The following is a 13,072-nucleotide window of genomic DNA, read 5'->3' on the forward strand; positions in this document are numbered from 1 at the left end:
AAGGATTAAAGCAGTGATATCCAATGCTTAAGCACAGTACATGGGATGAACAGTATAGTTCATTCACACATTCACAGAATTATAGAGTTGGAAGGTACCTACAAGGTCATCTATTCCAACCCTCTGCCTGTAACAGGAAATCCTAGACCAGCCATTTTCAGCCACTGTGCCGTGGCACACTGGTGTGCCGTGGGTGGTCCACAGGAATTTGGGGACAAGTCATTTATTAATAGGGCCAATGGGAGATGTGAGCCCCCACTGGCAGCATGGTGTGTCTTGTAAATTGTCAAAAACCTGGTGGTGTGCCTTGACCATTTTAGTGCCTTGTCAGTGTGCCATGAGATGGAAAAGGTTGACAATCACTGTCCTAGACCATCTCCATCAAGTGCTTGTTGAGCCTCTGCTTGAAGTTCTCCAGCGAGGGAAAATGCACCACCTCCCTTGGCAATCTGTTCTGGTGCCAAATTGCCCTTACCATCAATAACTTCTTCCTAACATCCAACTAGAATCTCCTGTCTTGAAGATTGTACCCTTTGAATCTAGTTCTACTCTTAGAGGCAGTTGAGAATAATTGTGTCCTTCCATACAACAGCCTTTCAGGTATTTGAAGAGTGCTATCAAATACCCTTGAGTCTCTCTTCTCCGGGCTAAACATATCAAATTTCTTCAACCTTTCCTCATATGGCTTGTTCTCCATTCCTCTGATCATCCTTCTCACTTTTCTCTGGAACAGAGGACTATGCAGGCAAGGAGGGACATTTTCCTTCCAAAATCAAGTGAGTAGGTGAAAACCAACAGTGCTGGTGCCAGGGGACTGAGGGTCCTGGAGTAAAGTCCCATGGCACTCCTTGCATTCACTCCCCAATGACAGACCCAGCTAACACTTGTGTGCAGCATGAGGCAGCCCAGAATTGCTGCATCCACAAAAGCGAAAAACTCCTGTCCATGTTAGCATGCCTGCCTGACCACAGGTGGCTAGGAAGAAGGGAGGGAGCCAAACTGAACCAAGTCCCCGTTACCAGCCTCCTTCCCTTTCTTATCTTACCTTCAGCAGTTCTTAATGCTGAATACTAGTCATGTGTTCAGAATCAACAGGAAAAGTGGGGCACTCTGGGGGCTCTGGTTCCTCTCCCTCTCTTCACTCTCTTTCCTTCTACCTCTTCTGGACCATTTGGGTGCTTTTCTAAGCAGCTCAGTGGGGAGGAGGGGGCCACAGCAGAGGTTTTTTACTCCCAGTGGTGCTGGAGGAAGGCAGAGGCAGTGCCACTGCCATGATCATGTTCCTGCTCACTTTTAGCAAGCAGGAAATGGATTGGCGTGCTGACTGAAGTGGCATGAATGGCAGAAGGCCAGAGGAGGCAGTGGACAGGCAGCTCTGTGCAGTGCAATAGATACAGAAAGCTCAACAGTCAGCTTGGTCTGGTGGTGCCTCTGATGGACATAGACCCTTGACCAGACCCTGACCTTGCCAACCCTTAATACCAGGGTCAGCCCAAGACAAGTTGTCACCCAAACCCCCCAATTCTGCTACCCATGCCCTACGCCTGCCAGTGCACACTATCACACACTCCACAACATGCCCTTCTAAGTGTACACCATTGATGGTGCATCCCAGGGTCTGTGTGCACACATCCCCATTTGCCCAGCAGCCTCTTTTCATGCACTTGGAGAGCACTAGACAGGAAGATGGCGAGGGCTTCCCTCCAGCTCTACCACCATTTGTAAAATGGCTGCTGGTGGGATAATGTCTGGAGAAGAACCTCTCCACTCCTAGCATTTCCTCTGCCAATCACATTACAAGAAGTGGCAGCAGAGATGGAGGTACACTCTCTCTGTCCTTATCTTTTATAGTCTCTGAGCCTGTCGCATACCCCTCTTCCCCTACCTCCCTTGTGTGCCAGCCCCCAACACTCCCCATTCTATCCATAAGGGGTTTGTGGCCCCAGTCGCCTTGACCTGTGTTGAGAGTGCAGAAGTTGGTCGCTGCCTTAGGGGACCATTCCTCCCATCTGCATGGGTATCTTAGGCTGGGCTACTCTGATAGGGGTCTTCCCCTATAGCCTACCCCCTGTTCCTTCCTCTTTGTCACACAGAGACCATGAGGACTTCATTGGACTGAGCCTCCAGGCTGGCAGCCATGATAGAGGTCCCTCTAGTTGCCCTGCCCCATGGCTGGCTGCTGTGGGTGTATGTGTGTTCATTGGAGGCCTCCTCCCTCCAGGTAGGTCTGTGAGCAGACACCCCTGAAAACCAGATACCAAAATTGAAGGAAGCAATTGTGAATGTAGAAGGAGTAAGTGGCTTTTCTAGTAAAGGCAACAGTGCTCCTTAGGAGTGCCAGGCTTTTGGAGACCAGGGGGAAGCCAAATATAGTCCACAGATCCTGATTTAGAAGAATAGGATACCAGAAAGCAATGATGAATCAAGGTCACAGCTCTCAAGAAGGATAATCTGTTGCATAATACAAAGTGTATAGCAAATGGTGGCAGAGTGGCCATGTTAGAGTTTGCTATGATCTTGAAAATATGTACCTATACCTGTTTGAGATGTCAGCTATGTATACTTAGTTTAAAACAAGGTCACTCAAAACTCTAACAGAATTGAAAACTAGACCACAATACCCATTTATAAACCAGCACACTGGAGGGCGTGGGGTTCACCTCTGAATCTGTGCTGTTAGTACAGGTAACAATGTACACAGTTCAGAATGGGGTATTCTGCCAGGTAAATTGGTACCACTGAATGGTAGTGCTATCAAGAAACTGTCAGCAGGGGGAGAAAGAAGAGTGGCTTACTGGACCCACAGGAACATAGCAACATATTGGTAGCCTAATTACGTTAATTTATTAAGAATCATTCACACCTCAGCATAAACTGGTGAAATCTTTCAGTGGTATTTTTCCTGCTGAACTTGCAAAAGAGTAACATATGGACCTGGGATGTTCATGACTCCCAAACCATCACACTGACAAACATGAACACGACAGCTTGCTAGTGTTAACACCCACACTTACGACTCAGGTCACCGTCTTCCTAAACCTTTGACCAATGAAAGCAATTAGCTAATCATGTTGGAAAGAAAGGTGTCTATACTGGTCTCTTAATTTGGTAAGGTTAGGACTGCCCCTGTCAATTGGGCTAATAGGCTTCTTTTAAGTGGCCTTAAAAGAAGGCCACTTTCTTATGTTTAGCAAGGCAACTAACCCCTTTCACTCCAGCATATTCTTTTCCCAGTGTTTTGTTATTGTTGCTGGTGTCCTCTTGTATATTTTAGATCAGGGGTGCCCAAACCCCGGCCCTGGGGCCACATGCAGCCCTCGAGGCCTCTCAATGTGGCCCTCAGGGAGCCCCCAGTCTCCAATGAGCCCCTGGCCCTCCAGAGATTTGTTGCAGCCCGCACTGGCCCGACACAACTGCGTGAAGGCAACTGTTTGACCTCTTTGGGTGAGCTGTGGGATGAGGGCTTCCTCCACTGCTTGCTGTTTCATGTCTGTGATGCAGTAGTGGCAGCAAAGGAAAGGCCAGCCTTGCTTTGTGCAAGGCCTTTTATAAACCTTGAGCTGTTGCAAGACCTTCATTCATTCATATAAGTTCATCTTTAATATATTCATTTATGTAAACTTAAGTAAATTTATTCAAATTTTAAATGTAAATTAATTCTTTCTTTCCCCGGCCCCCGAAGCAGTGTCAGAGAGATGATGTGGCCTTTCTTCCAAAAACTTTGGATATCCCTGTTTTAGATGATGAGCCCTTTTGGGAGAGAGAAACATTTTTCCGCCTATTCAAACCACTTTGAGAACTTTTTTTTTTTTTTTTGAAAAGTAAAAATATGAACATTTTAAACACCATCTGCTTTTTTGTTTTGTTTTGTTTGGAACCTTACTGGAGCTATTTCCTTAGGACACGAGGACCTTATCCATGATCTGATTAGTCCCAGGCAGTTAGGCACAGCTACTGCTGTGCTATTCCATCTCTCAAAGGGCCCAATCCTATCCAACTTTCCAGCACTAATGCAGCTGTGCCAGTGGGGCATGAGCTGAATCCTGTGGTGGTGGTGGCAGTCATGGAATGGGAATATCTGTTCCCTTACCTCAGGGCTGCACTGAAGCTGCATTGCGGTTGCATTGTCACTGGACAAGTGGATAGGAAATGGATAGGGTCCTCAGAAAATGAATTGTGCTTCATAAGATGACTTCTTTAAGAGCATAAGAACAGCCCCACTGGATCAGACCATAGGCCCATCTAGTCCAGCTTCCTGTATCTCACAGTGACCCACCAAATGCCCCAGGGACCACACCAGATAACAATAGACCTCATCCTGGTGCCCTCCCTTGCATCTGGCACTATCCAATTTTACCGCAAAAAGAGTGATGACATAACATACGTAACGTATGGTGAGAAGCCAGTTCATCTTGCTAGAAGACAGCACCTTGACAGTCACTGTAGAGCAGTGGATACAATGTTCAGGTGAAAATTCCTACTCAGTCAAGGGTGGGATTTTTTTTTAAGTTACTGAAAATAAATAGGTTATCCCCATGACATTTACAGAGTGTCTTTACTGCTTTTGAAATTTTGTATGATGTCTTTGGGTGGAGAATCCTGGTCGAGCGTTGCGCTGTCACACTCAGAAAAGAGGACTTCAAAAAAAGTTTGCCTGATGATATTCCAGTTTCCCAATCAGAACGGAGGGTGGCAATAAACAGACAGCTTGCAGAAGCACTCTGGGAATGCCATGTTTTGAGGGCTGTGTAATCCCTAGCATCTGCTTACCTTACACATTTGTGACCTGCACTAAGCTTGGCTGCTCGCACCTGTCTGAAGCACATCCAGCCCACTTTAGCAGCCAGAGAAAGGCACACTCTCAGCAGGCACTCAGCAGGTTAATAGTAAGGCACTGCTCAACCTCCCAGCTAATAAGATTTAAATACAGGCTAATGACTGCATGTTTTCACTTTAATCAACACGCAAATCGCCCTTTTATTATTATGGTTTATTTTTTTCCAATTTAATTTCTAATTGAATTATGCTCCAGCCTGTTAATTGTTGATATAAGCCATATCTCAAATTTCTAGCTGAGTTTATACTTCCCCAATCCCTCCCCAAGCCCCAACATTGCTCTATTAATCTTATGAGTCAGGAGAAATTGGTAGCTCAGCAAGCGCTACTGAAATGTGGGTCTAATCACAAGAGAAATGAGTCTGATTAACTCACTTGCGAAGGAGAATTTTGTGTCAGTTAGGCCTTCAGCACATTGCAGAAAGCCACCATATTTTCGTAAACAAACTTTAATATGTAACGTATTGATGAACACAATTTCATCTCCTGCCGGAAAAAAGCATACAGTACAGATGTATTAGATGTCTATGATATTTAGGACTACCCAGCTTGAAACAATTACTGAAAAGCTGCTCCACTTGGCTTACCGTTATGTGTATCACACTTTTTGTACTACCTTTCCTCCAAGGAGCTCAGAGTGGTGTATATAGTTCCTCCCATATTTTTGTCCTCACAAAAACCCTGTGAGGTAGATGAAGCAGAGAGACAGTGACTGGCCCAAGATCACCTAGAAAGCTTCACGGCTAAGTGGGGTTTTGAACCTGGATATTGTAGGTTTAAGTCCAACTTCCAAAGCACTATACTGGCTGTCAAATAGTGAAGAGCCCAGAACTTCACCAACTCCTTCTATCTCATTCTGTCTAAGGTAGCTGTTCCACCAGCTAAGCGAAACGAGTGCAGGTGTTGAAATAATTTTTTTAAATTCCCTTTTTTCCCCCTTTTTGAATTTCTTGTATTTAGAAAACGAGGATATCAGAAAGACAGTGCAATTGTATCTTGCACTGGAATAAGCAGGTCAGACGGCCTGTGTTTTGGGCAAGTTTCAGGCTGTCTGAGACTCAGCCCAAGGCAAAGAGGAACTTTTCCCTTTACCCCAGGGAGAGCCACAACATCCCCAATGAGGCAACTCAAATCTGCCAAAACTCAAATCTGTTACCAAAATTAGTGGTGCAAATCCAAGCAGCCTAGGATTGCCCTGAACCATCCAGGGAACAGGGCTAGAATCCAGCATAACTGCCCGATCCTGTCCTTGCCTCCTACTCCCTGCCCACGGCCCACCTCCCCCTGAAACGCTTCCCTCCTGTCTCCTCCCCGCCCTCCCCACGACCTCCCAGACCCCTGCATCAGCCGAGCTCGGCTGACGCAAATTCACCTGTCCATGGGGCCTGCATCAGCACGAGGAGTCCAGTGCACATCCATGCGCTGGTCAATCTCCCTGAACAGTGGCACAAAAGTGCTTCACAGCATTTTCGCGACACTCTTCTGCCAGCACAAGGGACTTGCACTGGCCGAAAGGGTGCTTTGGATTGCATTCGAAATGTTTTAGCATAGCCATTTTTCCTTACATGCTATCTTGCAACCTGCAGAAAGCTTTGCTGGGAGAAAATGAAAACGATATGAGTCTGAACCTGCAATCTGAGCAAGTCCAGAATTACCCTACCACCTCACTTGATCTTAGTTCGCATGAGACACTGAAACTGTTAATTGTGTGTGTGTGTGTGTGTGTGTGTGTGTGTGAGTGAGAGAGAGAGAGAGAGAGAGAGAGAGAGAGAGAGAGAGAGAGAGAGAGAGAGAGAGAGCTTGGCCATTAGGCCCTCTTTCCAGTTGCTATCAAGCTTGCAATACTTCTTTTATGTGTGCTCCTCCTGGAAAGGCTCTCTCCTGAGGACATCAGCTGCCCACTATTACACACTGCTGAAGGAATTTCTGCCCTGCCTGTGGGATGCTGTGTTCATTTGCCCTGCAATAGCCTGTCTTCCACTGCTATAAAAATCCAAGAATGTGTTGGATCTTGGATTAAAGATGGGCTACTAGGACAACAAAACTGCCCTGAAAGATATACCCCACAATTCCAAATTCTGAAGCTACTTCAGAATATGAAATGGCATGGATGCGTGTGCTTGCATTTCTGTGTATGTGTACTATGGAAAAGATACATCTACCCCCTCCCACAAATATGATTTCTAGGGACTCAGACCAAGTGAGCTGAATCCCAAAGCATGACAGCTCTAACAACTACTCTAAAAATGTTAACAAGATATCCCGAAAAGGTAAATAAGGACAGTTGGAGTCTATAACGTTGGGCATGGTGATTCATCAGCAGCTGGGACTGAATTACACTGGGAGGTTCTCAAGAGAAAATACACTGCATGAAAATAAAGCTTCATTATTCCACTCAGGCCATGGGAGGTTTGGAAATCAGATTCATCGCTGGTGTCGGTCGCCGTGAAGGCCTCGGTTCAGTCAGTGCACTCCAAGAGGGCAGAGCCTGCCCGCCCTCATGCCTCTTCAGCAGCCCTCACTCCAGCTATTATTATGAATATTATCTTTAAAAATCTATTAGTTTTACTAGTCCCATTAAACGGCCATTAGGCTGCCCATTAGCAGCTGCTGTTGATGGTTTCGTGTAGAGGCCACAGCATGGGGTTGCTGGCTGTTCATATGGAGCAGGGTGAGGTGTCTGGGCAACTCGCTGAGGCACAGAGCACAAGAGCAGCGGGGACCAGAGATGAAGCACTGCACTTCATGCTATTCCTCCTCCTCACCTCGCCTAATGGCACAAAGCCGATTTGAATCACAATTCTGGCCTGAATGAATGTGTGAGGAATTTTTTTTTTTTTTTAAACAGGCAATTCTGAATTCAACTTATTAGTAGGGTTGGGGAGCAGCAATGGTCAGAGCAGCTATTTTGTGATGCGCTCAAAGAGTGACACAAAATTGAGGCTTTTTAAAGGAGCTCTCAAAGAACGAGGAAAGATAAGAAAACTTCCTTGGCAACTCTGTCTATGGTGTCCCCATTTGTAGTGTTGACTGCCCACAAAGAAGGCGGTTTTCATGATCTTTTCCCTTGCCCTTCCTGTGGGACCTATTTGGCCTTCTTTCCTTTGTCCCACTGATGCCATAGTCAGGTCAAGAGGGAGGAACACACTGTACTGGCAGTTTTGCTTGTTTGCTTCAGCTATGCCTGAGGGGTTGAAATCTTGTTTTCTTGCTTTGGGGGAGCTCACTGGGATGACATTCTGAGGACCTCTTCTCTGTTATTTTTGTTCCATTCTCCTTGAGTGCTTCAGCAGCATGAATCAACAAAATAAAACAAGCTACCAAAAACATACTGTATGAGGTAAACAGTTTTTCAGTGTCTATTGCAATCTACCCATTCTCTCTTTCGGGACAGCATTCCAAACTTCAAATTTCCACATGTGTCCAAAGCATCTTTGCATAGAAGGAATCCTATTAATTAAAAGCAGACCCAGATATCCCTGCTAATTGGGTAAGAGGCACTTTTTCAAGTAGGTACTCCTTTTTTTTTTTTTTAGCAGGGGGAGAGTAACTGGCCCACCTCACCCCAGCAGTGTCTGTTCTGGTGGCTGTCTGCTGGTATTCATTTGCATCTTTTTAGATTGTGAGCCCTTTTGGGACAGGGAACCATTTAGTTATTTGATTTTTCTCTGTAAACCGCTTTGTGAACTTTTAGTTGAAAAGTGGTATATAAATACTGTTAATTAATAATAATATCCCAACTTAAGTAATCAGGCAAGAAACATGCACTTTTAGAGAGTGGATTCCAGTGTTCAAATAAGGGGGATGGATAGACATGGTAAGGGGAGATCTTAATGAAAGCCACAAACCATATCCTCAACTGATAACACATTAACTAAAATGCAAATTAACAGTGCAACTTATGCATGTTTACTCAGAAGGATTTACTTAATACAGTGTTTCTCAAACTGTGGGTCAGGACCCACTAGGTGGGTCATGAGCCAATTTCAGGTGGGTCCCCATTCATTTCAATATTTTATTTTTAATATATTTAGACTTGATGCTACCATGTTATATGACTGCATTTTGGGAAATGTTACAGACCTGTACTTTTAACAAGTTACTATGTATATTCTTTTAACAATAATAGTCAATGGGACTTACTCCTGGGTAAGTGTGGGTAGGATTGAAGCCTAGATTGCTAAAAAATTTCCTCCTTGCTGATTTCACTTCCGGTCATGACATCACTTCTGGTGGGTCCTGACAGATTCTCATTCTAAAAAAGTGGGTCCCAGTGCTAAATATGTGAGAACCACTGACTTAATATATTTGATGGGGCTTACTCACTAGAAAGTGTGTTTAAGATTGCGGCCTAAGTGGATGATTTCAAAAGATGGACTAAGCACTCTTACTTCTCCTTCTGTAATTTGAACAGATGGGCATTGACACTCTCTCTCTCACACACACACACACTCTCTTTCACACACTCTCTCTCTCATATATGGTTGGCAACCTTCAGTCTCGAAAGACTATGGTAGAAGCCTACAGCACCCGGTATTCCCAGGCAGTCTCCCAGCCAAGTACTAACCAGGCCTGACCCTGCTTAGCTTCCGAGATCAGACAAGATCAGGCATGCGCATATTATTGCACTGAATAATATGTGACATTACTGAATATGAACGGCTCCGACAGGAGCCGAGGGGCATCCGGTTCGGGACTCCTCATCCCTATGGGATGAGGATGGGGAGGTTAGAGAACAACAAGACAAAGGCAGGGTAGGAGAAGAAATTGGGAAAGGTAGGGAGATGGGATGTGATAGACAGTTTGGCACAATGAGAGGATGCGGGGACAAAGGAGCGAATAAGCAGCCCATCCTGGGGCATTCCATGTATAAATGCTTTTATGCGAATGCCCGAAGTCTACGAGCAAAGGTGGGAGAACTGGAATGTCTGGTAACAAGGGAAAACATTGACATAGTGGGCATAACGGAAACCTGGTGGAATGCGGAGAATCAGTGGGATACCGCAATCCCGGGCTATAAACTCTACAGGAGGGACAGGCAGGGGCGTGTTGGAGGTGGGGTGGCCCTTTATGTTAAGGAAGGGATAGAATCCAGCAAAGTAGAGATTGAAGGTGGGTCCGACTCCACCGTAGAATCTCTGTGGGTTAAATTACCAGGCTTGAGCAGCGATGTAATACTGGGGGCGTGCTATCGCCCTCCAGACCAGAAATCTGATGGGGACCTTGAAATGAGGAAACAGATCAGGGAGGTGACAAGGAAGGACAGGGTTGTAATCATGGGGGACTTCAATTATCCTCATATTGACTGGGTCAATTTGTGTTCTGGTCACGATAAGGAAACCGGATTTCTTGACGTGCTAAATGACTGTGGCTTAGATCAGCTAGTCACGGAGCCCACCAGAGGACAGGTGACTCTGGATTTAATTTTGTGCGGTACGCAGGACCTGGTTAGAGATGTAAACGTTACTGAGCCATTGGGGAACAGTGATCATGCTGCGATCCGTTTTGACGTGCACGTTGGGGGAAGAATACCAGGCAAATCTCTAACAAAAACCCTTGACTTCCGACAGGCGGACTTCCCTCAAATGAGGAGGCTGGTTAGGAGGAGGTTGAAAGGGAGGGTAAAAAGAGTCCAATCTCTCCAGAGTGCATGGAGGCTGCTTAAAACAACAGTAATAGAGGCCCAGAAGAGGTGTATACCGCAAAGAAAGAAGGGTTCCACTAAATCCAGGAGGGTGCCCGCATGGCTAACCAGCCAAGTTAGAGAGGCTGTGAAGGGCAAGGAAGCTTCCTTCCGTAAATGGAAGTCTTGCCCTAATGAAGAGAATAAAAAGGAACATAAACTGTGGCAAAAGAAATGTAAGAAGGTGATAGGGGAGGCCAAGCGAGACTATGAGGAACGCATGGCCAGCAACATTAAGGGGAATAATAAAAGCTTCTTCAAATATGTTAGAAGCAGGAAACCCGCCAGAGAAGCGGTTGGCCCTCTGGATGGTGAGGGAGGGAAAGGGGAGATAAAAGGAGACTTAGAGATGGCAGAGAAATTAAATGAGTTCTTTGCATCTGTCTTCACGGCAGAAGACCTCGGGCAGATACCGCTGCCCGAACGGCCCCTCCTAACCGAGGAGTTAAGTCAGATAGAGGTTAAAAGAGAAGATGTTTCAGACCTCATTGATAAATTAAAGATCAATAAGTCACCGGGCCCTGATGGCATACACCCAAGGGTTATTAAGGAATTGAAGAATGAAGTTGCAGATCTCTTGACTAAGGTATGCAACTTGTCCCTCAAAACGGCCACGGTGCCAGAAGATTGGAGGATAGCAAATGTCACACCTATTTTTAAAAAGGGAAAGAGGGGGGACCCGGGAAACTATAGGCCGGTCAGCCTAACATCTATACCGGGTAAGATGGTGGAATGCCTCATCAAAGATAGGATCTCAAAACACGTAGACAAACAGGCCTTGCTGAGGGAGAGTCAGCATGGCTTCTGTAAGGGTAAGTCTTGCCTCACAAACCTTATAGAATTCTTTGAAAAGGTCAACAGGCATGTGGATGCGGGAGAACCCGTGGACATTATATATCTGGACTTTCAGAAGGCGTTTGACACGGTCCCTCACCAAAGGCTACTGAAAAAACTCCACAGTCAGGGAATTAGAGGACAGGTCCTCTCGTGGATTGAGAACTGGTTGGAGGCCAGGAAGCAGAGAGTGGGTGTCAATGGGCAATTTTCACAATGGAGAGAGGTGAAAAGCGGTGTGCCCCAAGGATCTGTCCTGGGACCGGTGCTTTTCAACCTCTTCATAAATGACCTGGAGACAGGGTTGAGCAGTGAAGTGGCTAAGTTTGCAGATGACACCAAACTTTTCCGAGTGGTAAAGACCAGAAGTGATTGTGAGGAGCTCCAGGAGGATCTCTCCAGACTGGCAGAATGGGCAGCAAAATGGCAGATGCGCTTCAATGTCGGTAAGTGTAAAGTCATGCACATTGGGGCAAAAAATCAAAACTTTAGATATAGGCTGATGGGTTCTGAGCTGTCTGTGACAGATCAGGAGAGAGATCTTGGGGTGGTGGTGGACAGGTCGATGAAAGTGTCGACCCAATGTGCGGTGGCAGTGAAGAAGGCCAATTCTATGCTTGGGATCATTAGGAAGGGTATTGAGAACAAAACGGCTAGTATTATAATGCCGTTGTACAAATCTATGGTAAGGCCACACCTGGAGTATTGTGTCCAGTTCTGGTCGCCGCATCTCAAAAAAGACATAGTGGAAATGGAAAAGGTGCAAAAGAGAGTGACTAAGATGATTACGGGGCTGGGGCACCTTCCTTATGAGGAAAGGCTACGGCGTTTGGGCCTCTTCAGCCTAGAAAAGAGACGCTTGAGGGGGGACATGATTGAGACATACAAAATTATGCAGGGAATGGACAGAGTGGATAGGGAGATGCTCTTTACACTCTCACATAATACCAGAACCAGGGGACATCCACTAAAATTGAGTGTTGGGCGGGTTAGGACAGACAAAAGAAAATATTTCTTTACTCAGCGCGTGGTCGGTCTGTGGAACTCCTTGCCACAGGATGTGGTGCTGGCGTCTAGCCTAGACGCCTTTAAAAGGGGATTGGACGAGTTTCTGGAGGAAAAATCCATTATGGGGTACAAGCCATGATGTGTATGCGCAACCTCCTGATTTTAGGAATGGGTTAAGTCAGAATGCCAGATGTAGGGGAGGGCACCAGGATGAGGTCTCTTGTTATCTGGTCTCTTGCTACCCTGGGGCATTTGGTGGGCCGCTGTGAGATACAGGAAGCTGGACTAGATGGGCCTATGGCCTGATCCAGTGGGGCTGTTCTTATGTTCTTATGTTCTTATAATATCTGTGGCCTAGTTCTTAGGAGCTGCAGCTGAGGTGGTAAGCTTGAATCTGGATTGACCCTAAGAGGTCAATTTTCTTGGCAAATTTTTCTTGGCAAATGTACTGAAAGGAATTCAAGAAACATCCACCTGTTGTGTACTGGAATACTGGAAGCTTTAGCAAGGATTGACACAGAGAGGCTGCAAGCTCAAAAGGTCAAGAGAGACAGACAATGTTAATCTTGCTGCTCACTGCACAGCTAAACTGCTGAGGGCTATTTCCTTGAGTGCTCCTTATCCCCAAGCACACTATAAAATATGGGGTGGACTTTTCTAGATCACTTAGGACTGTGGAGCAACACTTTCATGAATTCTGTGTCATAAAGA

The sequence above is a fragment of the Tiliqua scincoides genome, chromosome 3 (genome assembly GCF_035046505.1).
Source record: "Tiliqua scincoides isolate rTilSci1 chromosome 3, rTilSci1.hap2, whole genome shotgun sequence".
Taxonomy (NCBI): domain Eukaryota; kingdom Metazoa; phylum Chordata; class Lepidosauria; order Squamata; family Scincidae; genus Tiliqua; species Tiliqua scincoides.